The sequence below is a fragment of the Podarcis filfolensis genome (assembly GCF_964270895.1).
Source record: "Podarcis filfolensis genome assembly, chromosome: 16".
Taxonomy (NCBI): Eukaryota; Metazoa; Chordata; class Lepidosauria; order Squamata; family Lacertidae; genus Podarcis; species Podarcis filfolensis.
Genome location: NC_139620.1, coordinates 1615019 through 1627160, shown reverse-complemented (window position 1 = coordinate 1627160; position 12142 = coordinate 1615019).

The window sequence follows — 12142 nt, the reverse complement described above, 5'->3', positions numbered from 1 at the left end:
TAGATGATAGATAGATAGATGATAGAGATAGATAGATGATGATAGATGATAGATATAGATAGATAGATAGATAGATAGATAGATAGATAGATGATAGAGATAGAGATAGAGATAGAGATAGAGATAGAGATAGAGATAGAGATAGAGATAGAGATAGAGATAGATAGATGATAGATAGATAGATTAGATAGATAGATAGAGATGATAGATAGATAGATGATAGATAGATAGATGATAGATATAGATAGATAGATAGATAGATAGATAGATAGATAGATAGATAGATAGATGATAGATAGATAGATAGATGATAGATAGATAGATAGATAGATGATAGATAGATAGATGATAGATAGATGATAGAGATACACAGACAGACAGACAGACAGATGATAGATAGATGATAGATATAGTATATGAAATAAGGATCTGGCAAGGCAGTAAGTAAATGGAACCAAGAGATTTTTTTTAATTTATTTTTAAGAAATGAGAGACCTTCTGCATGCACAGCTGATTACTTATTTATTTATTCCATTTTTATCACACCTTTTCCTCCAAGGAGCTCACAGTGATGTACATGATTGTCGCCCTCCATCTTTTACCACACAACAACTCTGTGAGGTAGGTTAGACTGAACGACAGCGCCTGGCCCCCAACGTCACACCCAGTGAGCTTCATGGCTGAGTGCGGATTCAACCCCTGGTCTCTCCTGGCTCCTAGTCTGGCACTGTAACCACTGCACCACATTGTCTCTCCCACTGACCTATGGCTCTTCCCCCCGAGCATCCTGCCCAGTTCACTGTCCTCGTTTCTCAACCTACCCAAATGCAGGTTTTGTGTGTCCTAGACTTGGGGTTGACGAAGGGACATGCGCTGCTGTTCAGAAGTGTCGAAGCATCTTCTATTTTTGTGTTGGGTGGTGGAGGAGGGAGCGAACAAAGCTTGGCTTCAAAAAAGAGAGAAGAGGGTGGAGAATGAGAAGAGAGAGAAAGAATATAATGACTTGTTTTGTTTCATGAGGAAAAGCAGCCCCAAGAGTGGGCATGTCATCAAGCAGCTGGGTTCTGTTTTTACCCTGGAAAGCAAGGAAAGGTGATTCACGAGAGATAATGGTGGTGCAACTCTTTTTTCCTTCCGCTCAAATAGCAGTATCTATGGAGAAAAGTAAAAGATTCAGTCCCCACTAGGGATGCGTAAATCTGTCCATTACATTTTTTTCCTCCATTTTCTTGATATTAAATTCAATTCTCCACTTTTCCATAGCAACAAAATCACAACAATTTAATCCTCATGGAAATTCAGCAGCCTTTTCGGGTGGCTCTCTCCTCATATGCAAGTTTTTTGGATGTGGTTTTTCCTAAATAATAATAATAATAATAATAATAATAATAATAATAATAATATTTTATTATGTATACCCCACCCATCTGGCTGGGTTTCCCCAGCCACTCTGGGCGGCTCCCAACTGAATATTAAAACACAATACAGCATTAAACATTAAAAACTTCCCTAAACATCTAAAAAGAATGCATCGTTGCGTGTTATTTGTTGTTTAGTCGTTTAGTGGTGTCCAACTCTTTCTGGCCCCCTGGACCAGAGCACGCCAGGCACTCCTGTCTTCCACTGCCTCCCGCAGTTTGGTCAAACTCATGCTGGCAGCTTTGAGAACACTATCCAACCATCTTGTCCTCTGTCGTCCCTTTCTCCTTGTGCCCTCCATCTTTCCCAACACCAGGGTCTTTTCCAGGGAGTCTTCTCTTCTCATGAGGTGGCCAAAGTCTTGGAGCCTCAGCTTCAGGATCTGTCCTTCCAGTGAGCACTCAGGGCTGATTTCCTTCAGAATGGAGAGGTTTGATCTTCTTGCAGTCCATGGGACTCTCCAGAGTCTCCCCCAGCACCAGAATTCAAAAGCATCCATTCTTCGGTGATCAGCCTTCTCTATGGTCCAGCTCTTACTTCCATACATCACTACTCGGAAAACCAGAGCTTTAACTATACGGACCTTTGTTGGCAAGGTGATGTCTCTGCTTTTTGTTTTGATGCACAGTTTTGATGCCAAGGCCCAGCCCCACATGACGTACCAGCTCTGAGGGGCAGGCAAGGGGGCAGGGCTGCCCTGGGCTGGAAGAAAAGTGAAGTGGAACACAAGGAATCTTGATTCCCCCCCCCTCCATTAAAACTGTTTTGTGCATCCATGTTTAATCTTGCCCCTTTCTAAAATTTATTTATTGATTTGTGTGTATCCTCCACCAGGGCCAGGGCTTTTTCAGTGACGGCTCCGACCTGGTAGAATGCTCTGTCCCACGAGACTAGGGTCCTGCAGGACTTGATCTCCTTCTGCAGGACCTGTAAGAGGGTATGGAATGGTGAATCCTAAAGGAACTCATGGCTGGCTGACAACATGCACCCAGAGGGGCCATGTTGGTGACCCCTTCCTTAGTCCAACCCCTGTTGATGCAGAAAATCAACAGTCACAACATCCCTGACAGGTGGGCCATGGAGCCTCTGCTTAAATTCTTCAGTGGTGCGTCCACCCTCTTCTGAGGCCACCGCTCACTCTCAAACATCTCATACTGTCAGAAAGATTGTTGTTGTTCTTTAGTCGTTTAGTCGTGTCCGACTCTTCGTGACCCCCTGGACCAGAGCACACCGGGCACTTCTGTCTTTCACTGCCTCCCACAGTTTGGTCAAACTCATGCTGGTCGCTTCGAGAACACTGTCCAACCATCTCGTCCTCTGTTGTCCCCTTCTCCTTGTGCCCTCCATCTTTCCCAACATCAGGGTCTTTTCCAGGGAGTCTTCTCTTCTCATGAGGTGGCCAAAGTCTTGGAGCCTCAGCTTCACGATCTGTCCTTCCAGTGAGCACTCAGGGCTAATTTCCTTCAGAATGGAGAGGTTTGATCTTCTTGCAGTCCATGGGACTCTCAAGAGTCTCCTACAGCACCATAGCTGACGTGCTCCTCCAGCACATCAGAAAGATATATTCATCTAAATCGAATTTCTAAGGATGTCCTGGAAAACCATGAGGACTGTTTCATTCCTTGATTGACAGCAGTTATAAAGGCTGCTGAGTCAGTTTCCTTCCGGGAAGGGGCTTCCAGATATTAAAAGAGAAATAAGAATCAATGCCAAAGAGGAAAACAGGACAGAAAGATTCAGTGTCACGAAAAATGGAGGAAGGAGATCTGTTTATGGGATAGCGAGACTGACTGGGGTTAAATGCTGCTGATCTCTGACTCACAGTTCGGAATCACTGCCAAGTGATTCCATGGAAGAGTAAAGAAGTCATGTGGTTCATTGCTATCACCTTCCTGGTACCCAAAAAAATTCTCTTTGACGCATTGACAGCTAGGGCAATGAAGACGGGGTGTGTCCTGTTGGGTTCCTCACACCTTGAAATCTAAGTAGCTACCACCTAGTTGCCCATCTCCCCTTCTTGGGCAAGGCCCTTGAGTGGGTGGTCATGGAACTGATTTTCTAGATAAGTTTCATAAGGAGCTAGATTTTAAAAAGCTCTAGAGATCCAGCTGCAAGTAGAGTGAGCCAGTACTATCTTCCACCTACTCTATGGACTTCCATGGAGGTGGTGGACTAGAGGTTTTTAAACAGAGGTTGGGTGGCCATCTGTTCCTTAGCTGCAATTTCTGCATATCAGGAAGTTGGACTAGGTGACCTTTCCATCCCTACAATCATAGTTTCAAACTGCTGTCAGGATTCCATGGAAGAGGAAACAGGGAGAAATGTAAAGTATTGCACTTAGGCAAAAAAAAAAAAAAAAAAAAATGAGAGGCACAAATACAAGATGGGTGACACCTGGCTTGAGAGCAGTACATGGGAAAAGGATCTAGGAGTCTTGGTTGACCACAAACTTGACATGAGCCAACAGTGTGACGCGGCAGCTAAAAAAAGCCAATGCAATTCTGGGCTGCATCGATAGGAGTATAGCATCTAGATCAAGGGAAGTAATAGTGCCACTGTATTCTGCTCTGGTCAGACCTCACCTGGAGTACTGTGTCCAGTTCTGGGCACCACAGTTCAAGAAGGACACTGACAAACTGGAACGTGTCCAGATGAGCCTCCCTGTGGTGAGTTCTGCACCCCAGAAATCACTGATGAGCCCCGGAGCTATGACGATGTCCAGATAGGATGAGCATGCCGAGAAAATAAGGAATGCCTGCTAGATAATGACAATGAGAGCATTTAATGTTTTGAAACCATTTAGTGCCAACAGCACAATCATTGCAACTACGACGATTGCAAACAGATTGCAAACAGGTGGCAGTAATTTGCCTCAGCTTCACCTCCTTCCCTCCCCACAACAAACTCACCGATCTACATGGGACTACCTTTGAAGGTGACCCAGAAACTACAATTGATTCAGAACGTGGCAGATAGAATGGTGACTGGGAGTGGCCGCCGAGACTACATAACACCAGTCCTGAAAGACCGACATCAGTTCCCAGTACGTTTCTGAGCACAATTCAAAGTGTTGGTGCTGACCTTTAGAGCCCTAAACAGCCTCGGCCCAGTATATCTGAAGCAGCGTCTCCACCCCTCATTCATTGAGGTCCAGCTCCGAGGGTCTTCTGGCAGTTCCCTCATTGCGAGAAGTGAGGTTACAGGGAACCAGGCAGAGGGCCCTCTTGGTAGTGGCACCCGCCCTGTGGAACACCCTTCCATCAGATGTCAAGGGGATAAGCAACCATATGACTTTTAGAAGACATCTGAAGGCAAGATTTTAATGTGTAATGTTTCTATATATGTTGGAAGCTGCCCAGAGTGGCTGGGGCAACCCAGTCAGAGGAGCAGGGTACAAATTATAATCTCAAACAATATCTGGGAAAGATAAAATGCCTTAAAGATGAACTTTACTCTATCATATTGTCCAGCTGCTTCTTTTTCTCTCAGCCCCTACAGGACCACTGGAGCATAGAGGCATGTTCAGCGATTTCACCACCATCACCCTATGGATATATTTTTCCTTCTGGCTGTCCTGTCCCAGACATCTGTGGAAGGAGGTAGCTCACTTGGAACTAGAGCTGAGGACCTTATTGAAGAACTCTACCTGCTGTCAGAAGGGTTGGGGGAGCCACCTCCCCCCAGCCCTTGAAAATGCTGGCACTGAAAGGTCTTGGACCAGGCAGAGAAGCAAAGAGAGAGAGAGATTTCTCTCATTCACTGACAGTTTCCTATCCTGTGGCCAACGGAAAAACAAAGCATCACAATGGCCGGGTTCTCCCATCTGTCTTCAGTCCAGGGATGGGAAAGAAATATTGTTTTTAACACTTGATTGGGAACCGCCCAGAGTGGCTGGGGAGACTCAGCCAGATGGGCGGCGTATAAATAAAAAATTATTATTATTATTATTATTATTATTATTATTATTATTATTATTATTATTATTGATTTCAGACCCTACCTTTGGTGTGTTGTTTTCACTAACCAAGGCATTCCCAATGCACACTTTCTGCTAATGTGCACACTACTGTTGCTTGGGGAACTACCCCACAAAATTCAAAGAAGCGTGGGTTTCTAAGGACACCTGTTTCAGTTCACCTGCTGTTCCAGGAAGTGTGAATTGCAAAGGCGAATTGAACTACATTTGTCCGCCATCTCAACATCCATCACACCACAAAGCCAGAGAGACTTTTTGTAAAGTAACTTAATAGCTAATCGCTAAAAGGTTGGGACTCTATCTCCCACCTGGCGTCAACTTCCACTGGAAGGAGATTTTGAGTATGGTCTGGAGACGTCTTCTGAGATGGACATGGGGGTGAAAATACCAGGGGAAGCGTAGAGTAGCTGTGAGGTGAGAGGGCCTGGAAAACACGGGGCCTGCTCCATTCCTTGACTGACAACATTCATAAAAGTTGCTCAAAGTCTTTCCTTTCGTGGAAGGGGCTTCCAGATTTTTTTTAAAAAAAATCCATTTATTTGTAGGTGGAGTGACCACAAAAAAGAAACAACACCCCAGTTTCAAGAGAAATCCATATCAGTGCCAGAACATCACACACACAAAATAGAGAGACCATTCTGTTTATGGGATAGGGAGGCTAACTAATCTCTGACTTTTGAATCTCTGAAGTTCCTCTGAAGTTTTGAATCTCTGAAGTTCCTCTGCTAGGCATACTAGGAGAGGCAGTCCCATAGGTACGAGGGTCCTAGGCCGCATAAAGTCCCGTAAGGCTTCTTATGCCCTGAAATATTAGCAGGTACCACTTCATGACATTATGATAATCTGTTCTGTCTGTTCTGTCTGAGCTGAGCCAAAAGGGCTGGGTTGCAAGCAAGGTGAACAAACTCCAGCCTCCCACTCACTCCACAGGACACACACTGTGGGGCAGAGGGGGAAATGGGGAGGGCAAAAAAAATGTGAATTTTACCCTTGTAGATTAGCCTAGTTTTTACCTCCTTAGCTCAGGGACTACAGAGAGAGAGTGTGTTTAGGAAGCACAGTCTCTCCTAATTACTGGGTCTATTTCTTCATGTCATCCTCAGTTCCACCCCCCTCCAAAAAAAATAATAAAAAAATGTTTGACTTGCTGTATTTTCTCTACCCATTGTAGTGTAGGAGTGCCCTCATGTGGTCAATGAGGAAGCATCCTCAGTCAAGTGCACTTAATACTTGTGTTCAATCTTCTTTGTCTTTTATTTTTATCACCGTGGGAAAATGGGCTCTACAAAGTTCTGGCTCCTTAAAATCTCTATATAGATGCAGATAGAGAGCTAAAAAAAATATTAAGAACTAATTTCACACCTGTAGCAGCACTGAGAGCAAATTTCAGAAGGTGTTTGGTTTAGGCAGCTTAGGTTACCGGTATTCAAAAGTCTTGCAAAACCCTCTTCTGGAAAATAATTCCCACAGCGTGGCTAGGGGTGTCTTGTCATCTGGGCATCACAGGACCTCTGTACATACTGCCCAGGCTTGCACCCCAGGGAGGCCATTTCAGTGCTGCACTATCTCTCAAGACAGGTGGAACCCAACACCAAAAATTATCTCCTGGAGTGTGTAACTTCTTTATGGGGCATCAGATTAAGGCTAAACTCATATTCATAACAGTCATGCATACCAACTCCAGCACAAGAATCCAATCCTTGAATAAACACAGGTGCTGAACATGCATGTGGGTTCAGACATACATTTCACAACCAGCTGAGAGGGATTGTCTTTCTCCTCATTCACAGAGAGTTTATGTAAGTGCACATTAAAGTTTAATTTAAACCCACCTTCTAGATCATTTGGATCCTACAAGCAAGCAGATAAGAGAGAGCCTTTCACCACACAATGTGTAAATTCATTTATATTGAACTCGCTTCTACAATCACATGAGAGAACCATTAAATGCAGTGGCTTCAAAAGAGTGTTGGGCGTATTCAAACAGGGGCAGCTGTTGTCAAGAGATTTTAGGGATGGTGACTGTTATGTGGACCTTCCCTTTATAGAAACAGTCTACCTCCAGATACCAGATGCTAGTGGAAAATACAGCTGCAAAGGACTAAATTTCATTCCCTTCCTTTTCCGTGTTGCTTTCACTCATCCATGCACTCTTGTTGTGTTGTTGTTTAGTCGTTTAGTCGTGTCCAACTCTTCATGACCCCATGGACCAGAGCACGCCAGGCACTCCTGTCTTCCACTGCCTCCCGCAGTTTGGTCAGACTCATGTTTGTAGCTTCGAGAACACTGTCCCACCATCTCGTCCTCTGTCGTCCGCTTCTCCTTGTGCCCTCCATCTTTCCCAACACCAGGGTCTTTTCCAAGGAGTCTTCTCTTCTCATGAGCTGGCCAAAGTATTGGAGCCTCAGCTTCACGATCTGCCCTTCCAGTGAGCGCTCAGGGCTGATTTCCTTAAGAATAGATACATTTGATCTTCTTGCAGTCCACGGGACTCTCAAGAGTCTCCTCCAGCACCATAATTCAAAAGCATTCATTCTTTGGCGATCAGCCTTCTTTATGGTCCAGCTCTCACTTCCATACATCACTACTGGGAAAACCATGGCTTTAACTATACAGACCTTTATTGGCAAGGTGATGTCTCTGCTTTTTAAGATGCTGTCTAGGTTTGCCATCGCCTTTCTCCCAAGGAGCAGGCGTCTTTTAATTTCATGACTGCTGTCACCATCTGCAGTGATCATGGAGCCCAAGAAAGTAAAATCTCCACTGCCTCCATTTCTTCCCCTTCTATTTGCCAGGAGGTGATGGGCCCAGTGGCCATGATCTTCGTTTTTTTGATGTTGAGCTTTAGACCATATTTTGCGCTCTCCTCTTTCACCCTCATTAAAAGGTTCTTTAATTCCTCCTCACTTTCTGCCATCAAGGTTGTGTCATCTGCATATCTGAGGTTGTTGATATTTCTTCCGGCAATCTTAATTCTGGCTTGGGATTCATCCAGCCCAGCCTTTCGCATGATGAATTCTGCATATAAGTTAAATAAGCAGGGAGACAATATACAGCCTTGCCGTACTCCTTTCCCAGTTTTGAACCAATCAGTTTTTCCATATCCAGTTCTAACTGTAGCTTCTTGTCCCACATAGAGATTTCTCAGGAGACAGATGAGGTGATCAGGCACTCCCATTTCTTTAAGAACTTGCCATAGTTTGCTGTGTCGACACAGTCAAAGGCTTTTGGATAGTCAATGAAGCAGAAGTAGATGTCTTTCTGGAACTCTCTAGCTTTCTCCATAATCCAGCGCATATTTGCAATTTGGTCTCTGGTTCCTCTGCCCCTTCGAAATCCAGCTTGCACTTCTGGGAGTTCTCGGTCCACATACTGCTTAAGCTTGCCTTGTAGAATTTTAAGCATAACCTTGCTAGCATGTGAAATGAGTGCAATTGTGCGATAGTTGGAGCATTCTTTGGCACTGCCCTTCTTTGGGATTGGGATGTAGACTGATCTTCTCCAATCCTCTGGCCACTGCTGAGTTTTCCAAATTTGCTGGCATATTGAGTGTAGCACCTTGACAGCATCATCGTTTAAAATTTTAAATAGTTCAGCTGGAATATCATCACTTCCACTGGCCTTGTTATTAGCAGTGCTTTCTAAAGCCCATTTGACTTCACTCTCCAGGATGTCAGGATCCATGCACTCTAAGGCCCACTTTTTCTGAAATTACACAATTTTACACAATTTTGTAGACATTTGTGGGTTGGAGAAATGCCCTACAGAATTTGAAGTAGTGCAGATTTCTAAGGAAAGCTCTGTTTCATTTCGGGGGCTGTTTCAGGAAGTGTGAAGGAAACCTAAGAAATGCTTTACTTATTGAATAACAGCATTTATAAATCCTGCGCAATGACGATGTTTCCTCTGGGGGAACTTCTGTGTAATACAACCACAAAATAATAAAACAGCAGCCCAGTTTCAGCAAGAATAAGTACGAACAACAGAGAGGAAAACAGGGCAGAAAGAGGCACAGCATTTCTTAAAAATAAAATAAAAAATAGAGGGTGCACATCTAAATATTCATTCTGTTGATGGGATAGAGAGGCTGACTGAGGGTTACACACTGCTGATCTCTGACTCACAGTTTGGAATCGCTGTCATGTGATTGCATGGAAGAGGAAATAGGTCATGTGGTTCTTGCAACCCCAAAATCACCCCACATTCCTCTTCAATGGCCTGATGTCAGGGAAACGGACTGAGGAGGAATGGTGGAGACTGTCCTGTCCCTCCTCCTGAAACTTCCAGAGAAGAGGAAGACAGTACAGTGCTACCTTGGTTTACAAACTTAATCTGTTCTGGAAGTCCATTCTTAAACCAAGACCGTTCTTAAATCAAGGTGTGCTTTCCCTAATGAGGCCCCCCCACCGCTGGTGCCCTTCCACTGTTCAGATTCCGTTCTTAAACCGAGGTAAAATTCGCAAACTGGGACACTACTTCCGGTTTTGCGGAGTTCGTAAACCGAATCGTTCGTAAACAGGACTGTTCTTAAACCGAGGTATCACTGTATAGATTTAAAACAGTGGTTTGCAGAAGGTCACAACTCAGAGATAGATGAGGGGCAAAGCTGGGAAATAATGGGAGAAGAGGTGGGAGGGAAGCAGAGCTGGAGCAGCTGGCTGACACGTTGTCACTAGAAAGCATTCCATATCCCCTTCTCCCAGAACCCGGCGAGCACTGAAAGTAGGAGAGCAAAGAGCTAAGACACAAGTGGTCTTAAGCAGCCACTGTAAGGGGGTTGGTGCTGTTGACGATTGAGATGGGAAGGTAGGGAGGGGATTGCTCTGAGCAATGCCATTACTCCAAGAGGCTGACTTTCTAAGCCTCTCTCTGTGAATATTGAATGAAAGACTTCGGTAAGAGCTTTTCTTGTCTATTTATCCCTGGCCGCCTGCCGTGGGGGAATCAGATTCCCGGATGCCTAATACTTGATGACTAACATGTTGAAGCTGAGGTGTATCTTCCCATGCCTCAAAAGGACAGCAGAACCCTGTAGGTGACATCCCCAGAACCTCTTCTGTCTTGTTGCCTGCAAAGAGCAGCCCCCAAAGGTAGAGAGAGACAACTCCTGCCCCCTACCCATTCTGTGGACTGCTTCCATCATTGGGGGTTTTCAAGCAGAGATTGAATGGCCATCTGCCAGGGATTCCTGGATTGCTGTGAGTGGGACTAGATGACCCTTTTGGTCCCCCCCCAACCTGACAATTCTCATTCTGCACCAGGCACATCCAAGGCTCATTGCATACCTGGCAAGAAGCAACCAGGAATGGCACTGACAGAAGCCTCTGCAACCTTCTCACCCTTAGCCTACTGATCTCTGCTGCCCAATCACAGTTCTTCCTCTAGGGGAAACTTGCATACAATGAAACACCAAGCACAGAATAATAGAAACAGCACTCCGGTTTCAACAGAGGTAAGTATCAATGCCAGTGAGTGAAACAGGAAAAATGATACGCAGCATCACTAAAAATAGAGGGAGCAGGTCTAAAAACCAATGGTGTTCCTGGGATGATGATCCTTATTAGGGATTCAGGATTGTTTACCGCTGACTCATAAGTTTCATATTGCTGTCAAGGAATTCCACAGAAGAGAAAATACGCCACACCATTTGTATTTAAGTTGTCCTTAGCCTCAAAAAATGATCTTCAGGTTTCTCTTCAAGGGCTTGATAGCTGCTTCTATGTTTGAACGCATCGTGAAGCTGATGTGTGCCTAGTGCAGAGTTTCTTATTCCTGCATAAAACTCTTGTTGGCAATACCAGCAAGTCTCCTGTGTTGTTTCCACCAGATATCAGAGCCCAATCAGTGGGCTTCAATTGGGGAGGTCCAACTCTGCCCCTCTATGCACTCTATGGGACACATCGCACCAAAGGCTCACTGCGTTCCCAGAGAGGATCGAACATGAAGGTTACTTGTAGAAGCCTCCTGATTCTTCTAACCTCCAGCCTATTGACCTTCTCTGTCTTTGGTAAGTCCTTCAGGGCTGGCATGCAGGTGGAGAAGGAGACAGTCCATTCAGTTTGCATTTATGCTGAATCTTTCGAAATCGCACTTTCTGAAACGATATAGAAACTGAAATTTGTCCTTTGAAATTTGCGCCGGGAAGAGTTATTGACTGCTAGACCCTCTGGGAATTGCAACTTTATGAGAAGAATGGTTGGGAGACTCCTTAACAACTCTCAGCACCCTTAATGAGCTATAGTTCCCAGAATTCTTTGGCAGGGGAAAAACGTCCATTTAAACGAATCAGCTCCAAGGATTGAATGTATGGCATAGATGGGCTCATGTATTTATTTATTTTTTAGAGTGTCCTACCCCCTTTTAGGGACACGGGTGGCGCTGTGGGTTAAACCACAGAGCCTAGGACTTGCCAATCAGAAGGTCGGCGGTTCGAATCCCCGCGACGGGGTGAGCTCCCGTTGCTCGGTCCCTGCTCCTGCCAACCAGCAGTTTGAAAGCACGCCAAAGTGCAAGTAGATAAATAGGTACTGCTCCGGCAGGAAGGTAAACGGCGTTTCTGTGCACTGCTCTGGTTCGCCAGAAGTGGCTTAATCATCCTGGCCACATGACCTGGAAGCTGTACGCCGGCTCCCTCGGCCAGTGAAGCGAGATGAGCGCCGCAACCCCAGAGTCGGCCACGACTGGACCTAATGGTCAGGGGTCCCTTTACCTTTACCTCCTTTAATTTGTTGGCTTGCAGATAGGTCT